Genomic DNA, 22,995 nt, shown 5'->3' on the forward strand with positions numbered 1-22,995 from the left:
GAGCTGTTGGGGAGGGCTCTGCCGGGAAGGCCTCTCAGCTGCAGAGCCGAATGGGGGCGGAGGCAACAGCGGAGCCCAGCGCTGGGGCCATGCGAGGCTGTTCATCCAGGGGGGCGTGGACTGGCAAGTCGCCCTCCTTTCTCTCTCTTTCTCAAGATCGCTTGCCGCTTGCCTATTGCAGCGAAGGAGGCGAAGCAAGGCTCCAAGCTGCAAAGCGGCAAGCGGCAAGCGATCTTGGGGATTCCCCTTTGCCTGGGCGGCGGGAAGACCAAGGGAAGGTTCCTTCAGCCGCCCAACACCTGATCCGCTCCGCAGCGCGGCAGCAGCGAGGAGCCGAAGATGGGGTTTCCCCTTTGCCTTTACCCCATCTTCGGCTCCTCGCTGCTTCCGCGCTGCGGAGCAGATCAGCTGTTGGGCGGCTGAAGGAACTTTCCCTTGGTCTTCCCCGCCGCCCACACGCAAACTCCACCATCTGCGCATGTGCGGCCATGAAAAAAATGGCGCACATGCGCAGATGGTGGTTTTTACTTCCGCATCCAGTATAACACAGAAATCGGTTAGCGCGGGAGGTCTTGGAACGTAACCCCCGCGCTAACCTAGAGATCACTGTAATTCAATACATGAAATGTATAAAAATAAAAATAAAAGGGTACATTAGGATAGGGACAGTAGGCACACTGATGTGTTTATACATGCCCCATACAGACCTCTTAGGAATGGGGTGAGGTCAACAGCAGACAGTCTAAGGTTAAAATTTTGGGGGTTTGGGGATGAAACCACAGAGTCAGATAGTGTATTCCAGGCACTGACTATTCTGTTGCTAAAGTCGTATTTTCTGAAATCTACACTGCTCAAAAAAATACAGGGAACACTTAAAAAACAGAATATAACTTCAAGAAAATCAAACTTCTGTGTAATCAAACTGTCCACTTATGAAGCAACATTGATTGACAGTCAATTTCACCTGCTGTTTTGCTAATGGAATAGTTATGCAAATGAAATATTTAATGAGAATATTTCATTCATTTAGATCTAGGATGTGTTTTTTGAGTGTTCCCTTTATTTTTTTGAGCAGTATATTTTGGAGCGGTTCACTTTAAGTTTGTATTTATTGTGCGCTCGTGTATTTTTGTGGTTGAAGCTGAAGTAGTCATTGACAGGTTGGACATTGTAGCAGATAAACTACGCTTAGGTCATACTGAAGGTGGTGTAATTCTAAGTTGTCTAAGCCTGGTGGCATAAGGTATTCTGTTGCAAGCAGTGGAGTGGAGGACTCTTCTCGTGAAATATCTCATTCAATTGTATTAATGTCTGATATGCAGTGCGGGTTCCAGACAGATGAGCTGCCTTCGAGAATGGTCTAGCAAAAGTTTTGTATGTTCTGGTTAGTAGTGTAATATTGTTGGAGAAGAAGCTATGCAAGATTAGGTTAACAACTTTTAATGCTTTTTTGGTGATGTTGTTACAGTGGGCGTTGGCACTTAGATCATTAATTGTATTTCATTAAATACATGAAATGTATGTTGTGCTAATTTATTTATTCCAATTCTATAGCCACTCATCTACACTTGAAGTAGGAAAATGATTGAAGCCAGCATTGTTTCCAGCCTTTGCTAAAAGCAGAACCTTTTACTGACTTTCAACTAAGGGTATGTTTTCCTATACTCTCTCCTGATTCCACTTGAAACAAAACTGGAATCCTGTGTTTCACCTGCTGTTTTGCAAGTGAAGAACAGATGGGAGTGAAAAAGCAGGTAGCTTCATTTGCCAACACCGCCATCTCCTACATACAGCATGTAATGAAACCCATCATTACGTTTCTACCATAGCAAGCCAACTTTTTCCTCAATGGAGAAAAATAATAGATCCAAACTGTCTAACTTGAAAAGATTTTTTTAATGTCTGGTCTATAGCATTAATAAAAGAGAAATCTGTGAAGTAATGTGCCATGGAAGGAAGAAGCATGGGAAAAACTGAAGCTGGAATTCCAACATATCAAATGTTAGCATGAAACAAACTATAGCATAGCAAAGTTGTTTAGAAAGAAAATTTTCTTGGTTTCTATAAAAGGCCTTTAAATAAGGTATATGCATGTATATCCACGATGTGATGCCTTGGATTTTGCTGTTTCCCAAAAGCGATGTCCACATTCCCCTCCTATCACCTTCCTGCACCCAGCCCACAATTGCAAGGGATAGCAAACCGGGTACTCTGCTACTAATCACTTTACTCCAGAAAATCCCACTGCCACTAATTTTCCAGCAAAGATGTAAAGAGCCACTAACTAGTCTGGCCTGATGAGGAGATAGGTGCAGGGGTGAATTCTAGCAGGTTCTGACAGGTTCCAGAGAACTGGTAGCAGAAATTTTGAGTAGTTCAGAGAATTGGCAAATACCATCTCTGGCTGGCCCCAGAGTGGGGTGGGAGTGGAGATTTTGCAGTATCCTTCCCCTGTCATGCCCACCAAGCCAAGCCACACCACATCCACCAAGCTGCACCCACAGAACCAGTAGTAAAAAAAAGATTTCACTACTGGATAGTTGCTAAAGGCTAGAGTGGTTCCTAGAATAAGCATCGCCAGCTCATTAAGAATTTAAATATTAATTTTATATAACCAAGTCAAAGAGCTAAAGAAAGTTGTGGGTTTTAAAAATAAAAAAGGAAGAATGGGAATAGCAATAGCTCTTAGACTTATATAAGAATTATTAAACCACTTTTTTGAAAAGGCTGAATTCACCAACAGCACAAGGATTAAATGCAAGGAGAAGTAGAGTTATTCCCATACTTCACCTCCAGAAAGTCTTACCAAAGAAAAAACAACTTCCTAAAACAACTTTCTCAAAGACTAGAAGGAAGGCTTCCCTATTGTAAAAATAAAATAAAATAAATTACATGAGTGGGCAAACCTAGGTCTCTGGATTGGCTTCTCAACCTTTGAGGTTTCTGGATTCTTTATCTGAGGAGACCTTGATAGCCTCTGAGCTTGGTTGTTTTCTAGCAGATGTTTTGTTATCAAAATTAGGAAACATCAAAGCCCTACATGGCATAGGGCCAGATTACTTGCAGGACCGCCTTCTGCCGTATGAATCCCACAGAGTTGGCCTTCTCCAGGTCCCGTCAACCAGACACTGTCGCTTGGCCTGGCCAAGGGGAAGAGCCTTCTCTGTGGGGACCCCGGCCCTCTGGAATCATCTCCCCCCAGAGATTCACATTGCCCCCACTCTCCTCGCCTTCCGCAAGCATCTTAAGACTCACTTATGTCACCAGGCTTAGCGCAATTAAATCTTAGGCCCCCCTGGCTAATAATTGTGATGTATGGCTGCGATTTGAATTTGTTTGATTGATTTTTAATATACAGTGTTCCCTCAATTTTCGCGGGTTCGAACTTCGCAAAAAGTCTATACCACGGTTTTCCAAAAATATTAATTAAAAATACTTCGCGGCTGTTTTCCCTATACCACGGTTTTTCCCGCCCAATGATGTCATATGTCATCGCCAAACTTTCGTCCGCCTTTAATAAATATTTTTTAAATAAACTTTAATAAATAAACATGGTGAGTAATAATCTAAATGGTTGCTAAGGGAATGGGAAATTGTAATTTAGGGGTTTAAAGTGTTAAGGGAAGGCTTGTGATACTGTTCATAGCCAAAAATAGTGTAATTACTTCCGCATCTCTACTTCATGGAAATTCGACTTTCGCGGGCAGTCTCGGAACACATCCCCCACGAAAGTCAAGGGAACACTGTATTGGGGTTTTTAGCTTACGTAATATTTAATTAATTAGATTTGCCTCTGTATTCACTGTTTTATATTGTATGCTGTGAGCCGCCCCGAGTCTTCAGAGAGGGGCGGCATACAAATCTAATAAATAATCATCATCATTAGGGCTGGACAGAAAAGCTTTGAGCATTGATGATGTTATCTAGTTCGGGTAATGAAATATCTGGAAGAAAACAAGGTCAGAGAGCACCAAGGACCTCTTCATTGGAACCCAGAGCTACCTGTATTCTCCTTTATTGGCTCCTTGAACTCAGAGTGGATGATCTCCACTGTCTGTTCTAATTCTTACATTCTATGATTCTGTACATTTAGATATGTATCTACTATAGTTCCACTGTAAAAAACGTGAAGGAATATTGAAGAAACTGTGCTCCACAACACCAACTATCCCTCACCCTTGGCTATAATTCACTAAGGCTGCATTACTATTACTATTAGTCGTCTCACTACATTCCCCAACATTAAGTTTGGTTTATCTGCAGATCAAAGCACAATTTTGTGTCTGTGTGTGTGTGTGTAAGAAAAATCACAGGCTTTAAATGGTGATATAAAAGTTTGCAGCTTGCTGCCCACATTTCCAATAATAGGTAGATAATCACTATGTCTGGAAATTGGCAATGTTTGTCATATGATGCAGATTTCAAAGCAAACATTATTAGTAGAGTAGGAGGTGAATAGTTCTGTTGCTGCCAATAACACAATTTCAAGTACATGAAAAACATGTTAGAAAATGTTGATTTCCAGAACAGATTCCATTTGTCCTGTGATATTGTTATAATGCTATGGGTCATTTTATGCATTTTTCCTAGCATTTTGGTTGCAAACTTCATTGGTTAATTTATGCATGGATGAGCTTATACATGACTATATACATTAGTAGGCCTCTGAAAAAAAGAAAAAGAAAAATGTAACCAAATTAATCTCCTTTGATTTTTCACTGGACATCTGAAAATGAATTCCAACAAATTAGATTCATATCATTTACTAAGCAGTGTTAGAGCACTTGTGAACACAGCATTAAATAACTCAATTTATCTAGAGTACCTGTGCTTTTTCTAGGCAACAGCATCTAATTCATAAATAGCAGCTGGTTTCTTCTCCAACCATAATCTTGACTTTTTTTAAAAAAAAAAAAACCTTTTCTTTGAAACTGTTATATTGCATTGAGATGTCTCATTGATACTGATCTTTTCCTCTCAAATAAGATAAAAATCTGAATGAATTTTTAAGACTTTGAGCACCAAAGAAAAAGGCAACAATCCCTTTATTTCCCTTTAATATATTTTAATATTACCTTGACAACATTCCATCCGGTAGTTTTCACAGCATGCACACAGACACAGATACGCCGACATGTGTATATCTCCTTGTACATTAAACGCAAATATATTTAAGATCATATTTAATTTTGTTTTTAAAGCCTACCTAGTGGTTTAGTGATGGTCTCAACCACAGGCTTCAGAGCTTATTCAATTCTTTCCCAACTATAAATTGTATGGGACAAAGTTAATGTGATTAAAAAAGGATTTATATAGTATCCCCTTAGGCATTCAACAATTGTACACCTGAAACAGTGAATGCTAAAGTATGAGCTATTCTAGCTTGCTTAGTACTTAAATGAGAGAGGTCTCCAGGAATACTGGCTCTGTAGACTAGGCAAAAAAATTGCAAAAAACCAGTAACAAACCATTTCTTAATGGATGCATGGGTACAATGTCGTTTGGCGGGACCCAGGGGAAGAGCCTTCTCTGTGGCGGCCCCGACCCTCTGGAACCAGCTCCCTCCAGAGATTAGAATTGGCCCATCCTCCTTGCCTGTCGTAAACTCGTTAATACCTACCTCTGCCATCAGGCATGGGGGAATTGAGACATCTCCCCTGGGCCTATACAGTTTATGCATGGTATGTTTGTGTATATATTTTTGCTTTTTAGTGACTTTTAAATTATCAGATTTGTTGTATATTGTTTTATTGTTGTTGTGAGCCGCCCTGAATCTGCGGAGAGGGGTGGCATACAAATCTATTAAATAATAATAATAATAATAATAATAATAATAATAATAATAATAATAATGCATAGAATCATCAGAAGTCAAATCTGATATGCAGTAAGCATACACTTCTTACTCTTTCTCTTATAGTGCTGCAACTAATATAAACTGGGATAAAAATATGGAATACAAAAGTATCCAGAACATTGCATAAATTTCCTGCTGAAATTACTATAAAAGAACAACTCATGAAACTTCCTTACAAAGTTTCTTTGCAGGGTAGCAGTTGGGACAGAAATCAAGAGAGTTAGTGTCATTGCCCAAAGGATCATTGATTGTCCTCTCCCCTCTTTGGAAGAGCTTTATAGCTCCCGCTGCCTTAAGAAAGTTCAAAACATTCTTAAAGCTCTATCTCATCCTGGTCACCCTTTTTTTGAACTACAGTGGTACCTCTAATTAACTTAATTTGTTCCTTGACTGGGTTCTGAAGTATAAAAGTTTGTAAGAAGAAGCAATTTTTCCCATAGGAATCAATGTAAAAGCAAATAATGCATGCGATTGGGAAAACCACAGGGAGAGTGGAGGCCCTGTTTCCTCCCTGGACATTCCTAGAAAATCCCATGGAGGCTTTTCCCCAACTTTTCCGGCCCTGATTCCTCCCAGGAGATTCCTAGAGAGGCCCCACAGAGGCTTCTCTCTGCCTTTTCCAGTTACAGTTTCGGAGGCTCGGGTTTGTAAATGGAAAATGGTTCTTGAGAAGAGGCAAAAAAATCTTGAACACACGGTTCTTAGCTAGAAAAGTTTGTAAGTAGAGGCATTTGTAGGTAGAGTTACCACTGTACTACCATCTGGCAGATGGTACACGATAGTAAAACAAGGACAAATAGGCTGAAAAATAGCTTCTATCCCAGGGCAGTAACTACATTGAATTCTACTGTATATTAATGCAATATCAAGTTTTCAATACAATTGTACAAAATATGAAGGATATGTGTTTATGTTTTACTTTTATAGTTATAATGTACACTGAAGATGGCATTTAATTTCACTGTATGAGGTGCAATGACAATAAACTAAAGTAAACTCATAAGCTTTAGTCCACCTAAAACCACGTCCCTTATCTTGATGTTTTTCAAATGAGTTGGACAACAAATCACATAACCTTCAATCAGCACAAGCAAGGTTTATCGAAAAATAAATGAGTTAGGATGTTAATGGAAGCTCAGTTGTTAAAAAAATATTACAGCCATTATTCACAACCATCTTGATTATCATTCATTTCTTAAAGAATCTTGTAATCCATTGAAAAACCCAACACGACTTTACCCAGGAAGACTTTATTTCATTTCCATTCTACCGCTTTCTTCATCAAAAGATCTGTTTGGTCTCTTCTGCCTAGATCCTACTTCTAGATTGTTTAGGATTTATTTAACAGCCTTTTGCTTGCCTGAGAATTCAACAAATCTCGTTGCATCTAATTGGCATTATTGGCTGCTGTTTTCTCAGCTGTTGTTAATGTTACCTTATTATATATGGTTAACTCTAGTTTTATAATTGGCATATGCTATTCTGAGCGCTGGTTTGACTGTAGAAGGGCAGTTCATACATTTTTCAAAATATAACAATTACATGTTTCTCTAATAAAAATTGTACATTTTAAAGAGGCAAATTGTCATGCTATAGTATGGACTACATATACTGTATATATTCATATATATTTATGTAGAGTAGAAATTTTTTCCTGTCACATACTTTTTCCTATCCTTACTGTCAACAAGTTCAGATGTTATTTATTTGGTTATTTTTAATTTGGTATTCCAAATGAGATTGTTTAAAAATATTCTCAGGTTGACTTCAGAGCCCATACCAATACATTTCATTGAGGTTTGGATCGTGTATTGTTCTTATCCAATTGCTAGTTCTGTACACAAATTTGCCAATAAGACTGACTATGTCAAAGTCCCATTTCCTTTATAAGAATTCTTCTTGGTTGAAAATGTCCACTGAATACACAGGGTCAAAATATCTTGATACCTGTGGAAAAAGTCGTCTGTCGTGGTTGCGTGCTTAAAGCAGGAAGACAACTGTAATAGAACTGAGTTATTGACATTTTAAAAATTCTAGCAGAATTTATAATGATCATTTCTCTAAATTAAACAAAATCTGATATAAAATGTCCTGGGTATATAAATGGTGTTGCATCTATCTGTCTGTCTGTCTGTCTGTCTGTCTGTCTGTCGGTCTGCCTGCCTGCCTGCCTGCCTGCCTGCCTGCCTGCCTGCCTGCCTATCTCAAATGGTTTCACGTTAATGCATAAAACTATTATAAATAATGTCTGAAAGGGAGACAGAGGAACCGCAATACTCACCTCTTATAATCACATGTAAAAATTGTTTATGATAGGGTAGGCTACAATATCTGAATAATTTCAATGTGTATTTTTTCATGCCTCAGAAAAAGAACATTAGGCCTTTAAAAGAAATAAATATAATGAATCAAGCCAGAGTGGTATTGTAAGTTAAATTCTACAATATTGCAATAGCAGCCTATATGTATTGTAAGCTTTCAAAGAGACAAATCCGGAACGTAATCTGTATTCTTGGCAGTCATAAAAGAGAGAGGAGCAAAAAGATGAGAAGAACAAAGGATAAATGAGCCTTCTGTAATTAATCATGGGCAAATATCAACCAAACTTTTAATGTATACCCAGAATGAGGAAGGCAATCGTAATACAATATGGCTCCCTGTTAAATAACCAAAGGTTATTGACAGTTGTTCTTAAAACCTGCATCACGACAACATTCTCAGCCAGTGTCCATAGACATTGCTAAGAACCCACATAAATGGCCTTTAACTTCTATTTCTGCTGGTGGTGAAAATTTCTGATTTTCAGGTCTGTAGCAGTCACATAAAACATAAAGACCTGAAGGGTTGCAATCAGGTAAAATAATTATTCACTGCCAAACATTTCTTTGATTTTTTTTAAACTGCATAGAACAATATTCATACAATGAGGACTTGCCAGAAGGTGGTTGGTAAATTAAAAGTGGGGCAAGGATGGATGTCATAACTGTTTCATTATCGTAGAAAGAATCTCAGATACAGCTGGCATTAGGAGCCACTTCTAAGCAAAAAGCTATGGCCAACATGGCTGCGTCATTGTGGGAATGCTTGAAGGGAAAACCAGGAACTGGACTGGATATCCCCACCACCACCAGGTAAGAGACAACCTTCCTTCCTCCATCCCTCTCAAGTGCCTTGTGTCAGTAGCTGAAATTTCCACAAGCCTGAACAGCATCAGCAGTATTTCGTTCCACAACATCTTAAGACGAAGGAGTCCATATTGGATACCTTACATTGCCTTCCATGAAACCAGGGAACTGAACCACCAAGAAAAACCCCCACTCCCACCTCAGTTGTGCCAGGGAGAACAAAGAAACATATTCACCAGTGCGCAATACCAATACTTCAATATTCAGTGGTGCGCAATACCAATACCTCAATATTCACCGGTGTGCAATACCAACACCTCAACCCTGAATGTTCTGTTTGTTCTCCACCATTCCTACCCACGCCTGGGCCACTCTTTTCTTTTTTATCCATACATATCCTCCTCCATTTTTGGGGGTATCAAGTCTGAAACATTGGGGCTCAGCTCTTTGAGTTAATATTAGGCCCAGATAAACAGAATCCCCACCCAAGGGATCAAAACTCGTGGCGACATGAAATAACAAAGATAACCCAACCGCAGAGCGCCCGACACCCTTGAAGTGAAGAGGACCAGCTTCTACACAGGTATTATTAACATGCACAGGAACTTATACTCCCCACTTAATACCTGCACATAGGGGGTGAAAATACAGCAAAGGGACAAGTCAGCTTTGCCCAAATAGAATACAAGTATACAATGACATTTATAGCCAACATAATACAAGTATACAGCATTGAAACCTCACTATTAAAACAAAGACTGGCTAAGAAGGGTAAAGTGGAAATAGGATAAGATAGGGTTTCTTGTCATATATCTCAGACATAGGGATCCTGATCTCCCAGGCCTTGGAATACCTCTCAATTCCCAATATGGTGAACCCATTTATCACAGGGGCTAGGGATAGGACACAATGGAGAGAACAGATCCCATTTGACGGCTGAAATCATTTCAAAGGGCACAAAACCATCAGCGGTCCATTTGATCCCTGACGCCCACACCCAGGTTTCCCTCTGCCCGCCACCCACCCTTTCAAGCGCTTCTTTTCCAAAAGTCCAACCCCAACCATGGAAGAGCATCCAAGTTTGTGGAGATAACCTGGCCTAGATAGGGCAAGTCACCTGCCACACTCCTGGGACGACCCAAACCACTCCCAAAGCGGGGGGGGGGGCGCTCGCCTCAGTTCCCCTAGCTCTCAACCTCACCCCACCCCCGGGCAGGTGACAGACCAACCCCCCCCCCTACCTTGCTCCTCGCTGCCCCCCAACTGGGTTTTGGGTTCCTCCTCCTCTTCCTCCTCCTCAGGGAGGCCAGGTCCTCCTCCCTCGGGAGTTTTGCGTTTCTTCGACATCTGGACGGGGTCGGGGAGTGGGATTGGCTTCCCCCACCTCTAAGGAAGCGACGGAGGGGGGGGAAGGAGGAGAGAGCGAGGCAGAGACTGAGAGAGAGAGAGAAGAGGGAGGCGCGCGCGCACCGCCGCGGACTACCACACAGCCGCCGCTTTAAAAAAAATAAAAAAAGAGGGGAAGAGACTTTGGAGTGGCTGGAGCGCCTAGAGGAGGCAGGGACTAAGTGGCGAAATCCTACAAATCACAACCCCATCCGCGCAGCCGGGGCGTCTGAGGCGGGTTGCCTGGCTATTGGCGCCCCCTCACACGCGCACGCGCCCCTCCCGCTTCTCAATCGAGCGGGAGGTGGGACGTGCGGGACGAAAAACGCGGGACCCTTTGGAGAGAATGGGGTGGCGGTTTAGGAGCGCCTTAAACGGTAGGGTTTCCTCCATTCCCCAATCCATTCCCCAAGGGAAAATTGGACGCTTTGGGAAAGAGTCCCTTGCTCCAAATACGGTACATAGGGTCTCCCTTTCGGGCAGGGGGTGTCGGACTAAAACAGTGTTTCCCAACCATGGCAACTTGAAGATATTTGGACTTCAACTTTTAGAATTCGCCAGCCAGCATTCGCTGGCTGGGGAATTCTGGGAGTTGAAGTCCAAATATCTTCAAGTTGCCAAGGTTGAGAAACACTGGACTAGAAGACCTCAGAAGGTTCCTTTCAACGCTCTTGTTTTTTATGTTCGGTGTAAAACCACCCGAGCGAAGGATTTTTAATTTTTTTTTTCTGAATCATCGAGGAGCCGGTTCCCGCGGAACTCCAAAGGAGGTCGCGGTTTTACACACGCGCGCGCACACACTCGCAACGCCCACGGCGCGCCGGCCTTTTGCACGCCACCTCGGCTGATTCTGTAAAGCGCTTTAGAGAGGGTTGTGAAAGCACTACGAAGCGGTATATAAGTCTAAAATGCTATTGATGCTTACTCTGTCGCTAGTTTTCTCAGGCTAAATCTGCTTTTTGGTTTCCCCTCTGCCCTTCAAACCTACCTTCCTTCCTTCCTTCCTGCTCCTTTCTTCCCTCCTTCGTTCCTTCCCTTCTTCTTCTTCCTTCCTTCCTGTTCCTTTCCTCCTTTCTTCCCTGTTTCCTTCCTTCCTTCTCCTTCCTTCCTGCTCCTTGCTTCCTTCCTTCCTGCTCCTTTCCTCCTTTCTTCCCTCCTTGCTTGCTTGCTTGCTTGCTTGCTTCCTTCTCCTTCTTTCTTTCTCCTTCCTTGCTTCCTTCCTTCCGAGTGGTTTTGACTTTCCGATCCTCCTTAAAGCTGACGCTTCTTTTCCCGCCTCTTAAGCAACTTACCCCCTATGCTATGCAGCGACCTGGATTCCCGCTCTTCGAGGCCGTTTGGAAAGAAAGGAGACGCTCGCCCTCCGGTTCCTGAAGACTGAAGGAAACGAAATGGGAGGGCGGAAGAGGCTAAACGCCCCGAGAAAGTCTGGAGTTGAGGCGCTCTCTCAAGGAGTCCCGAATCCGGTCTTTGCTGGTGCCACCGGTAGAAGTAAGAAGCGCCACTGCCGTAAATAAGTCTTCGCCTTTTCCCACCGTCCCTGCCAGTTCCAGCCGGAGATGCTCCGCGGCCAGCGAATCTGATTTCGAACAAAACAGCTCGGAATCATCTGGAGCCCCTTCTGGTCCGGTTTCTCTAATCGGTCTGTATGGCGAGTGCAGGTTGACTGCACTGTGAGTGCCCACAATCGGACCCTTCATTATTAGGTCTTCCTCCTCCCTCTTATTATTTCTCCTCCTCCTGTTCTTCCTCCTTCTCTTCTTCTTCTTCTCCTTCTTCCCTTTTCTCCTTCTCCTTCTTCTCTTTCTCCCTCTTTCTCCTCCTCCTTCTTCTCCTTCTTCCTTCTAACACTTGAAGCAGCTGGGCAGCGAAATCAATTCGGCGAGATGGAACCGGTGGCGCAGCGGCTCTATTGGAGAAAGCGAGCGAAAGAGAGAAAGAGAGAGAGAGACCGGCTGCTGGGAAGTTACAGACTTTCCCCCCCTCTCCTTGGGCGCAAAGGTAGGGCTGAGGGGTTTGGCCGCCTCTCTCACGTCCAACAGGAGGCAATGACGCGCGTAGCTTCATTGCTATAACAGCGCCAAGGCTGCAATTGGCATTCAGCGAAATGATAAGGGGCCGCTTCAGACGTAAGCAGCCTGGACCTTTCGGCGAGAGACTTGGAGGACGACTCTGGCACAACACAAACGCACACTTCGCCCTCCCCCAAAATCGCGGCGGGGTGGGGGACGTTTTAAAAGACGGGACTGAGGGAAGAGGGAGAGGGAGGGAGGAAAAGAGGGAGAGGGGGAGAGAGGGAGGGCGGGAAAGAAAGAGGGAGGGGAGGAAAGGGAGAGGGAGGGCGGGAGAGGAAGAGGGAGGGAGGGAATGAAAGAGAGGGGAGAGGGAGGGAAAGGGGAGAGAGAGGGAGGGAAGGGGGAGGGAGAGAGATTAGCGCCTCTATTACTGTATCTAGAAACAGATTTATGTGGATTGCAGACTGCTGAAATTTCACAAGTTTTCCCACTTTGGCTCCTTCCCTTTATTGGAAAGGGGATACTAGAGATATCGTCCCATAACCCGAGAAGTTCTCTCTTTCGATCCGGAAATTTGGAGCCTTTGAACGGCACCGCACCAAAGCAGGCTTCGGATTTTCCCCAACCAGAAGTTAGAAGCGCCGTCCCTTAGGAGAACCGTACTCCAAAGCACCCGGAGGGGGCAATTGGGTAGCTGGCCGCCACACGAAAGCCCTTATGACCAGCTCCAGGGTTAGAAAGGCGTGCCTGCCCACAAACGGCGCCCGCTGGATCCCTGGCGATCGCCAAGGAGCGGATCCCTGGCGATCGCCAAGGGTGGCGCGCGTCAGCGCCGTGGCTGAGCGCGCCTGAGTCCAGACTAGAACAAAAGAGAACGCCTAAACAAAGAGACCGCGACACCCTAAAGCAGAGGTCTCCAACCTTGGCGACTTTAAGACTTGTGGACTTCAACTCCCAGAATTCTTCAGCCAGCAAAGCTGGCTGAGGAATTCTGGGAGTTGAAGTCCACAAGTCTTAAAGTCGCCAAGGTTGGAGACCCCTGCCCTAAAGCCAAATCTTCGGACTTTTTGCAGGCAGAGTTCTTGAAAAAAAAAAAAAAACAACAACCACCCACTTCAGCCAAAAAAGGAGAAGAAATGTCCGGGGGGGGGGGTAGCGTCAAACTCCCGCCTTCCTCCCTATTCACCCTTTGGGGAATTTTTTTTTAGCTCATAAAAAACCGCCTGCCAACACAGTCCGTCACTCCGGGGTAGGATTTTAAGGTCGGATGCATCGAGGTTCGCCCAGCCTTTCCATTTATTTGCACGCTGCGCAATGCACACGGGCGAACCACGAGTAACAACACCCGGGTCTCGAAATAGCTCGCGCGTTCCTCCTCCCACTCTCCGGTTTGAAAATCGGGAGGTCTTCAAGGGTTTTCCGGAGGTGGGATACTTGGGATAGGCGCTGCCTTTTCTCAGACGAGGGGGGAAAGACCACCGGGTTTGCAAAAGCGTTACTCATTTAACAGGAGACGTAAGCTAGGGGACTGAGCTCTAGTAGAAGAATATGGGTGCTAGGTCATTCTCCTGGCTTGAGAAGTCTGGAATTAGGACAAATTCCTTGTGCGTCCAATCACATTTGGTCAATAAGTAAATAATTATATTATTATATTATGCACAATAGCATTTATACTTATGCACCGCTTCACAGTGCTTTACAGCTCTCTCTTAGCAGGTTACAGAGAGTCAGCATATTGTCCCCAACAATCTGGGTCCTCATTTTACCGACCTTGGAAACGAAGGCTGAGTCAACCTTGAGCCTACTGAGATTTGATCTGCCAAACTGCTGGCAGCGGGTGATCGGCAGAAGTAGCTTGCAGTACTCCACTCTAATCTCTGCAGGCTCTTTTACACAAACCACTTAGAGGGCACCATACTGGGGAAGGCTGGTGTAAAAATTGGGGGGAGGGGTTCTGCTTTGCCAGATGTGGAAGACCATAGTTTCACTAATCTCTGACCGCTAGGGAGGTACCTTGGACAGGACTAGTGGGAGCTTGAGTCCAACATCTAGCAAACCATCCAGCTTTTCCATCCATTGTGTCGAGAGTCCACCAACAGTTGAGAAAGTTGGAGATGGGCTGGGTGCAGTGGTTGACCAGGGAATTTTTCATGTCTTGCTGTACTACATCGCTTACAGAGGCCGCCTAATCACCAAAGGTCAATGATCCAACGGCAAGCAACCTCTCAGCCTTTGCCTGTGTGGACTCGCTGCTCCAGAGATTGCGGGTTGTGAGTCCCTCCTGGTGAAGTTGGACTTAGGAGTTCAGGTGGGCTTGTTTCTCACATATCTGCCTCCCCGCTGCATGTCAAAAGCCCTGCCTGTGCTACTCGATGAGGTAGCTGGGTTGGCGGTGGGGTTCCCCAGACTTATTATCTTGGGGGACTTTAACCTGCCATCACTCGGCGAAACCTCTGGACTGGCACAGGAGTTCATGGCCACCATGACAGCCATGGACCTGACTCAAGTAGTATAGGGTCCAACTCACGAGGGGGGGGCATGCACCCGACATGGTATTCCTCTCTGAGCAATTCAGTAATGGCCTGACACTAAGGGGTTAGAAGTGTTGCCTTTGTCATGGTCAGATCATTTTCTACTACGGCTTGACTTCCTGGCTCCAATCTCTCCCCGCAGGGAGGCGGAACCGATTAGGTTGTTCCGCCCCAGATGCCTAATGGACCCAGAGGGCTTTCAGAAGGTGCTTGGGGTTATTCCAGATGCACTCATCCACAGTTTGGCAGAGTCTCTTGTTGAGGCCTGGAACAAGGCACTAGACCCCGTAGAGCTCCATGGTTCAACAAGGAGCTCCGGGAGTTGAAACGCCAGAAGAGACGTCTGGAGAAGCAATGGAGGAAGAGTAAGTCTGAATCCAATCGAACACTTGTAAGAGCTCATATTAAGACTTACAAAGTGGCGCTCAAGGTGGCAAGATGCGTGTATCATGCTGCCTTGATTGCATCAACGGAATCCTGCCCGGCCCCTCTTTTTAGGGTTACCCACTCCCTTCTTAATCGGGGGGAGCCCTTGCAGAGTAGTGCCGAGGACTTTAACACGTTTTTCGCTGATAAAATCACTCGGATCCGAGCAGACCTCGACTCCAATTGGATAACAGAGTCGACTCACGAGTCAGTCGAGGTGACTGGGGCCCATACTTGTCCATCTATCTGGGAAGAATTTGATCTGGTGACACCTGATGAAGTGGACAAGGCCATTGGAGCTGTGAGTTCCGCCACCTGTCTACTGGATCCGTGTCCCTCTTGGTTGGTTTCATTGTCAACGCCTCCTTGGGGAGGGGGTCCTTTCCGGCCCTTTATAAGGAGGCACTTGTGTGCCCCCTCCTCAAGAAGCCTTCCCTGGACCCAGCCATGTTTATTAACTACCGTTCAGTCTCCAACCTTCCCTTTATGGGGAAGGTTGTTGAGAAGGTGGTGGCGCTCCAATTCCAGTGGTCCTTGGAAAAAGCGGACTATCTAGGTCCTCAGCAGTCTGGATTCAGGCCTGGCTACAGCACGGAAACTGCTTTGGTCGCATTGATGGATGATGTCTGGCAGGCCCAGGACAGGGGCTTGTCCTCTGTCCTAGTGCTTCTTGACTCTCAGCGGCTTTCGATACCATCGACCATGATATCCTTCTGCGCCGGCTGGAAGGTTTGGGAGTGGGAGGCACTGTTCTTCAGTGGTTCCCCTCCTACCTCTCCGGTCAGTCGCAGTCGGTGTTAGTGGGGGGTCCGAGGTCGACCTCTAGGTCTCTCCCTTGTGGGATGCCTCGGGTTGGTCCTCTCCCCCCTGCTATTCAATATCTACATGAAACCGCTGTGTGAGATCATCCAAGGGCATGGGGTGAGGTATCATCAATACGCCGATGATACCCAGTTATACATCTCCACCCCATGTCCAGTCAGCGAAGCAGTGGAAGTGATGTACCAGTGACTGGAGGCTGTTGGGTCCTAGATGGGTGTCAACAAACTCAAACTCAACCCAGACAAGACGGAGTGGCTGTGGGTCTTGCCTCTCAAGGACAATTCCATCTGTCCGTCCATTACCCTGGGGGGGGAACTACTGACCCCCTCAGAGAGGGTTCGCAACTTGGGCGTCCTCCTCAATCCACAGCTCACATTAGAGAAACATCTCTCAGCTGCGGCGATGGGAGCGTTTGCCCAGGTTCGCCTGGTGCACCAGTTGCGGTCCTATTTGGACCGGGAGTCACTGCTCACAGTCACTCATGCCCTCATCACCTCAAGGCTCGACTACTGTAACGCTCTCTACATGGGCCTACCTCTGAAAAATGTTCAGAAACTTCAGATCGTGCAGAATACAGCTGCGAGAGCAATCATGGGCTTTCCCAAACACGCTCACGTTACTCCAACACTCCACAGTCTGCATTGTTTGCCGATCAGTTTCCGCTCACAATTCAAAGTGTTGGTTATGACCTATAAAGCCCTTCATGGCACCGGACCAGGTTATCTATGAGACCGCCTTCTGCCGCACGAATCCCAGCGACCAGTTAGGTCCCACAGAGTTGGTCTCCTCTGGGTCCCGTCGACTAAACCATGTCGTTTGGCGGGACCCAGAGGAAGAGCCTTCTCTGTGGCGACTCCGACCCTCTGGAACCAACTCCCCCCAGAGATTAGAACTGCACCCACCCTCCTTGCCTTTCGTAAACTCCTTAAAACCCACCTCTATCGTCAAGCGTGGGGGAACTTAAATATCTCCCCCTGCCTATGTAGTTTTTTGTGTATGATATGACTGTATGTATGTGTTTTATATATTGGGGTTTCTTGTTTTTTAGACTTTTTAAAATGCATTATTGTTATTTTAGATTCTAACTATTAGATTTGTCATTGTATATTGTTTTTATCATTGCTGTGAGCCGCCCCGAGTCTACGGAGAGGGGCGGTATACAAATCTAATAAATCAATCAATAATAAATCAATCAACAATACACAGTGTACAAATCCAATGTTTAAAAAACAATTTTAAAACCCTTATTATAAAATAATCACACAACCCAAACAAACTATACATAAAACCATAGTAGCTAAGGGGTATATCAGTTTCCCCGTGCCTGGCGACATAGGTGGGTTTTCAGGAGCTTGCAAAAGGCAAGGAGGGTGGGGGCAGTCCTAATCTCCAGTGGGAGTTGATTCCAGAGGGCCGGGGGCCACCACAGAGAAGGCTCTTCCCCTGGGGCCTGCCAGACAACATTGTTTAATTGACAGGACCCAGAGAAGGCCAACTCTGTGGGATCTAATCAGTCGCTGGGAGTCAAGCGGCAGAAGGCGGTCCTAAGATATTCTGGTCCGATGCCATGTAGGGCTTTATAGGTCATAACCAACACTTTGAATTGTGACCGGAAACTGATCGGCAGCCAGTGCAAGCCACGGAGTGTTGACAAGACATGGGCATATCTAGGAAAGCCCATGATTGCTCTCGTGGCCGCATTCTGCACCATCTGAAGTTTCCAAACATTTTTGAAAGGTAGCCCCATTTATAATATTGATTAAAAAGACACCTTCATAACTTCGACAGTGCAGCTTGAGGCATGTCTATGTAGAAGTAAGTCCAGCTGAACCCCAGGTGAATAATGTAAAAGTAGTAGTTGCAGCCACCCTAAAGGGTTATAACAAATTGGACCCATGCCTTCCCTTCCCTTGCCTTTTGAAATCAATGGTGAAGATCAATAAGTGCCAAATCAATCCCCTAGCAGATGAATGCTGAAGGAAACATAAAAGTCTATTTCCCATCAAGCACAAGTGAGAAAATATCTACTGACACATGATCAGGTTCATATACAACATTGAGATCCTACACAGAAGAAGGACTTTATACTGTCTATTTCTGTATTTATGTTGTACGAAAGGGAAATTCCTGCCATCAGCACTACATAATTGCTGATTTTCCTTGCTATTATCTTACCTAATAGAAACAACTCAATGACTCCAAGATTAGAAGTAACAATGTGGTGGATTCATCCCTGGAGGCTGCAAAGACCACAAAAATAAGGGTGAAGGCTGCAGAGCCTAAGAAGCCTTTTTTAAACTACACTGATAGTTCGAAAGTTATGCAAGCATTCTTTTTTTTTTCCCCTTTTTTAAATTTGCTTGATGAAGTGTTACAGGAAATGGGGAAATTTCCATCTTCATTGACTTTCCTTTAGTTTAATGGCTCTAAGAGGATTGTGGAATTTTCTTTCTTCTTCTCAGCTTATAAAGGCCTATATTATTCAGCTAATCCATTCATATACTGGAGAAAGGGCGAATGTATTCTGCCTAACATAGGTCAAAAACACACCAGTCCCCCAATCCCCTAAGATGTGTCAGGTCTAGTTTCACACAAAAACGTGGCCTTATTACTATCATGAAAGCCACTAAGAGGACTGAAGGTTCTACCCTTCTCCTGTTGCATTCCCAAGCAACTGGCATTGAAATTAAATTAGGATTTGTTGCTGTTGTTGTTGTTGTTGTTAGTTGCAAGGTTGTGTCCAACCCATCATGATCCATGGACAACATTCCTCCAGGCCTTTCTGTCCTCTACCATCCTCTGGAGTCCACTTAACTAACATTGAGTGACTCCATCCAGCCACCTCGTCCCATTCTTTTGCCTTCAATTGTTCCCAGCATTAGGCTCTTCTCCAGTGAGTCCTTTCCTAGGTGGGCAAAGTATTTGAGTTTCATCTTCAATATCTGGCCTTCTAAAGAGCAGTCAGGGTAGATCTCCTCTAGGACTGACTGGTTTGATCACCTTGCAGTCCAAGGGACTTGCAGGAGTCTTCTCCAGCATCATAGTTCAAAGGCTCCAATTCTTTGGTGCTCAGCCTTCCTTATGGTCCAACTTTCACAGCCATACGTTGCAACTGGGAAAACCACAGCCTTGACTCTATGCACTTTTGTTGGCAGGGTGATGTCTCTGCTTTTTAGTATGCTGTCTACATTTGCCATAGCTTTCCTCCCCAGGAGCAAGCATCTTTTAATTTCTTGGCTGCAATCCCCATCCACGGTGATCTTGGAGCCCAGGAAAATAAAATCTGTCACTACCTCTATTTCTTCCCCATCTATTTGCCAGGAATTGAGAGGCCCAGATGCCATGATCTTAGTTTTCTTAATGTTGAGTTTCAGGCCAATGTTTGCACTCTTCTTCTTTACCCGCATGAAGAGGCAAACCATCCAATATCTAGTAGTCCAGGTCTATGCCTCAACCACTGATGCTGAAGAGGATGGAATTGATCGTTTCTATGAAGCCCTACAGTACATTATAGAATTAACACCAACAAATGATATTCTTATCATCATGGTGGATTGGAATGCTAAAGTAGGAAGCCAAAAGATAACCGGAATAACAGGCAAATTTGGCCTTGGGGTACAAAATGAAGCAGGGCTCAGGCTGATAGAATTTTGTCAAGAGAATAAGATGGTCATAGCAAACACTCTTTTCCAACAACCCAAGAGACGACTCTACACATGGACATCACCAGTCCGTCAACACAGAAATCAGATTGACTATGGGCTCTGCAGCCAAAGATGGAGAAGTTCTATACCAGTGATGGGGAACCTATGGCATGGGTACCATAGCTGGCACGTGGAGCCATATCTGCTGGCACGTGAGCTGTTACCCTAGCTCAGCTCCAATGTGCATGTCAGTCAGCTGATTTTTGGCTCACTTGGAGACTCTGGGAGAGTCTCTATGGGGATGTGGGAAGGCATTTTTGCCTCTGGAGCCTGGGGAGGGTGAAAAACGGGCCTACCAGACCCATCAGAGTTTGGTAAATGGGCTGTTTCAAGCCTCCAGAGGGCCTTGGGGGGGCATTTTTGCTGTCCCCAGGCATTAAATTATAGATGTATATGTGCAATAGCACATGAACACACACTTTCAGCACCCGAGGAAAAAAAGGTTTGCCATCACTGTTCTATACAGTCCGTAAAAACAAGACCACAAGCAAACAGGAGAGCAGTCATGGGCTTACCTAGGTATGCCCATGTTTCACCAACACTCCGCAGTCTGCATTGGTTGCCGATCAATTTCCGGTCACAATTCAAAGTGTTGGTTATGACCTTTAAAGCCCTTCATGGCACTGGACCAGAATATCTCCAAGACCGCCTTCTGCCGCACGAATCCCAGCGACCGATTAGGTCCCACAGAGTGGGCCTTCTCTGGGTCCTGTCAACTAAACAATGTCGGTTGGCGGGCCCCAGGGGAAGAGCCTTCTCTGTGGCGGCCCCGACTCTCTGGAACCAACTCCCCCCAGAGATTAGAACTGCCCCTACTCTCCCTGCCTTTCGCAAACTCCTTAAAACCCACCTTTGTCGTCAGGCATGGGGGAACTGAGACATCTCCCCCGGGCATATACAATTTATGCATGGTATGTTTGTGTGTATGTTTGCTTAGTAAATGGGGTTTTTAAAATATTTTAAATAATAATTTAGATTTGTCATGAATTGTTGTATTCTGTTGTATTCTGTTGTATTCCCCGAGTCTGCGGAGAGAGGCGGCATACAAATCTAAATAATAAATAAATAAATAAAAAATTTGCTCATGTGTTTTAGCTTTTATGATTTGTTTGTCTCATCACCGCTGACCTTCCATAAACATTGCCACATGAATTTGAAAACACTTTCTTCTTAATTAAAAGATGAGGCACCAGCCCTCTTTTGTCAATGGTGATTCTAAAAAGATATTCGTGACTTTGTCTACTGGTTTGGCAGAATGAGTTACTCCAAGATTTATAAGAATAAGGAATACAATTTAAAATCGAGTTCCAAAAGGCAAATAGTGCCAGGCAATCTTTGTTCCATATTTAAAACAATATGGAGAAGCAGACAAAAGCACTGAACCCGGCCGTGATGGGTGAAGAACTTGAGTGAGAGATTGAGGAGAAAAAATACATTTGTGTTATTTCTCTTTTTCTCACATAATGATTTAGAGCAAGAGTATATATTAGGAGCGTGTGTTGATCAGCCTTGTTCTGATTCCAAGTTCTGAATCAATTTGAAAAATCTGATTCCATCTGAAATTCAATTCGCAGTTTAGTTCAAAAAGAGATTTGATTAGATTCAGATATTCAAACCGATTCCATTGGAATTTCAAAATCTCTTAATCAAATGTAAATGTAATTTTTAAAATTAGCTTGAAAGTATCGGGTTATTTCACACTTGGAATTTTCATTTTTCATACAAATTTTGTATTTGCGCTGGTCTAGGATGAATTACTGCTTCAAGAGATATAAAGTTTGCTAGTATGGTAAATTAGTTGGTGGAACTATCTAGTGCAGGGGTGTGGAATCCTTTGCACCTTTAAGCACTGTGAGCTACTTCACTGCAGGCTACTTAAAGCTAACGGCTAGCTGTAGTTCAGCAGTTCAAATCTTACCACTGGCTCAAGGTTGCCTCAGCCTTCCATCCTTCCGAGGTGGGTAAAATGAGGACCCAGATTGTTGGGAGCAATATGCTGATTCTGTAAACTGCTTAGAGAGGGCTGTAAAAGCATCATGAAGCGGTATATAAGTCTAAATGCTATTGCTATTGCTAACTTTAAGACCTGTGGACTTCAATTCCCAGAATTCCCCACTTCGGCATGACTGACTGGGAAATTCTGGGAGTTGAAGTTCACAAGTCTTGAAGATGCCAAGGTTGGACACCCCTGGCCTAGTGCATGAAGGGGAAAGATGCTTCCAAGTTTCCTGTCAGCAATTCTTTAAAGCAAATGCTTTTCCTAAAACCTTGTAGTGCTCTTTGTAGCTGCAGAATGAACATGGGGATACACTTTGGGATTAAGGACTTGCTGAGAAGTGTTTAATGTACTCTTCCCAACACATGTTGAAGATCCCTTTTTCCTTCAAATTCACACTACAGCTCAGCCCTCTTTGCTAGTTCCTTCAGTGTCTCAGATATAATTCATCTGGCCTTGGAGATTTAATCTCACTCAAAGAATAGAGGTATTCCTTGACCCTGTTTCTCTCAATCGCAACAGACCATCCTGCTCCTTCATCTTGCTCTTCATAATTGCTAGTGGAATAGATAATTTTTTAAACAGAGAAAACTGAATCAAAATGGGAGTTGAATAACTCTCTGATTTCTTTATTATCTCTTAGGAGTTTTTTGTCTTCACGGAGCAGCTAATATACTAATTCTTCCCCCCCCTCTCTTTTTATTCTGAACATCTCAAAGTGATTTTTTTAAAAAAAATTATGAGCACCTCAAAGTTGCCAAGTTTGGGGACCCCTGCTGTGTATGAAAAGTACAATTTAGACCAGTGATAGTGAATCTATGGCACGGGTGCCACAGGTGGCACATGAAGACATAGCTGCTGGCACATGAGTCGTCACTCTAGCTCAGCTCCAAAGTGCATGTGTATGCCGGCCAGCTGATTTTTGGCTCACACAGACTCTGAGAGGGCATTCTTGGCTTCCAGAGAGCCTCTGGAGGGATGGGGGAGGGCATTTTAACACTCCCCTGGCTGCATGGTGGCCTTTGGAGCCTGGGGAGGGTGAAACACGAGCCTACTGGGCCCACCAGAAGTTGGGAAACAGGTCATTTCCAGCCTCCAGAGGACCTCTGGGAAGCGGGGAAAGTTGTTTTCAC

General features: G+C 44.5%; 1 protein-coding gene across 1 annotated transcript in view; it reads right to left on the bottom strand.

Annotated features, from left to right (window-relative positions):
- Nucleotides 1-11,961, bottom strand: part of PDE10A (phosphodiesterase 10A) — a 331,061-nt gene extending 319,100 nt beyond the window's left edge. Inside the window, exon 1 of the mRNA XM_070733856.1 lies at nucleotides 11,661-11,961. The gene's annotated coding sequence lies outside the window, so the exon portion shown is untranslated. The remainder of the gene's footprint in view (nucleotides 1-11,660) is intronic.
- Nucleotides 11,962-22,995: the final 11,034 nt, after the last annotated feature.

The sequence above is a fragment of the Erythrolamprus reginae genome, chromosome 1 (genome assembly GCF_031021105.1).
Source record: "Erythrolamprus reginae isolate rEryReg1 chromosome 1, rEryReg1.hap1, whole genome shotgun sequence".
Classification (NCBI taxonomy): Eukaryota; Metazoa; Chordata; class Lepidosauria; order Squamata; family Dipsadidae; genus Erythrolamprus; species Erythrolamprus reginae.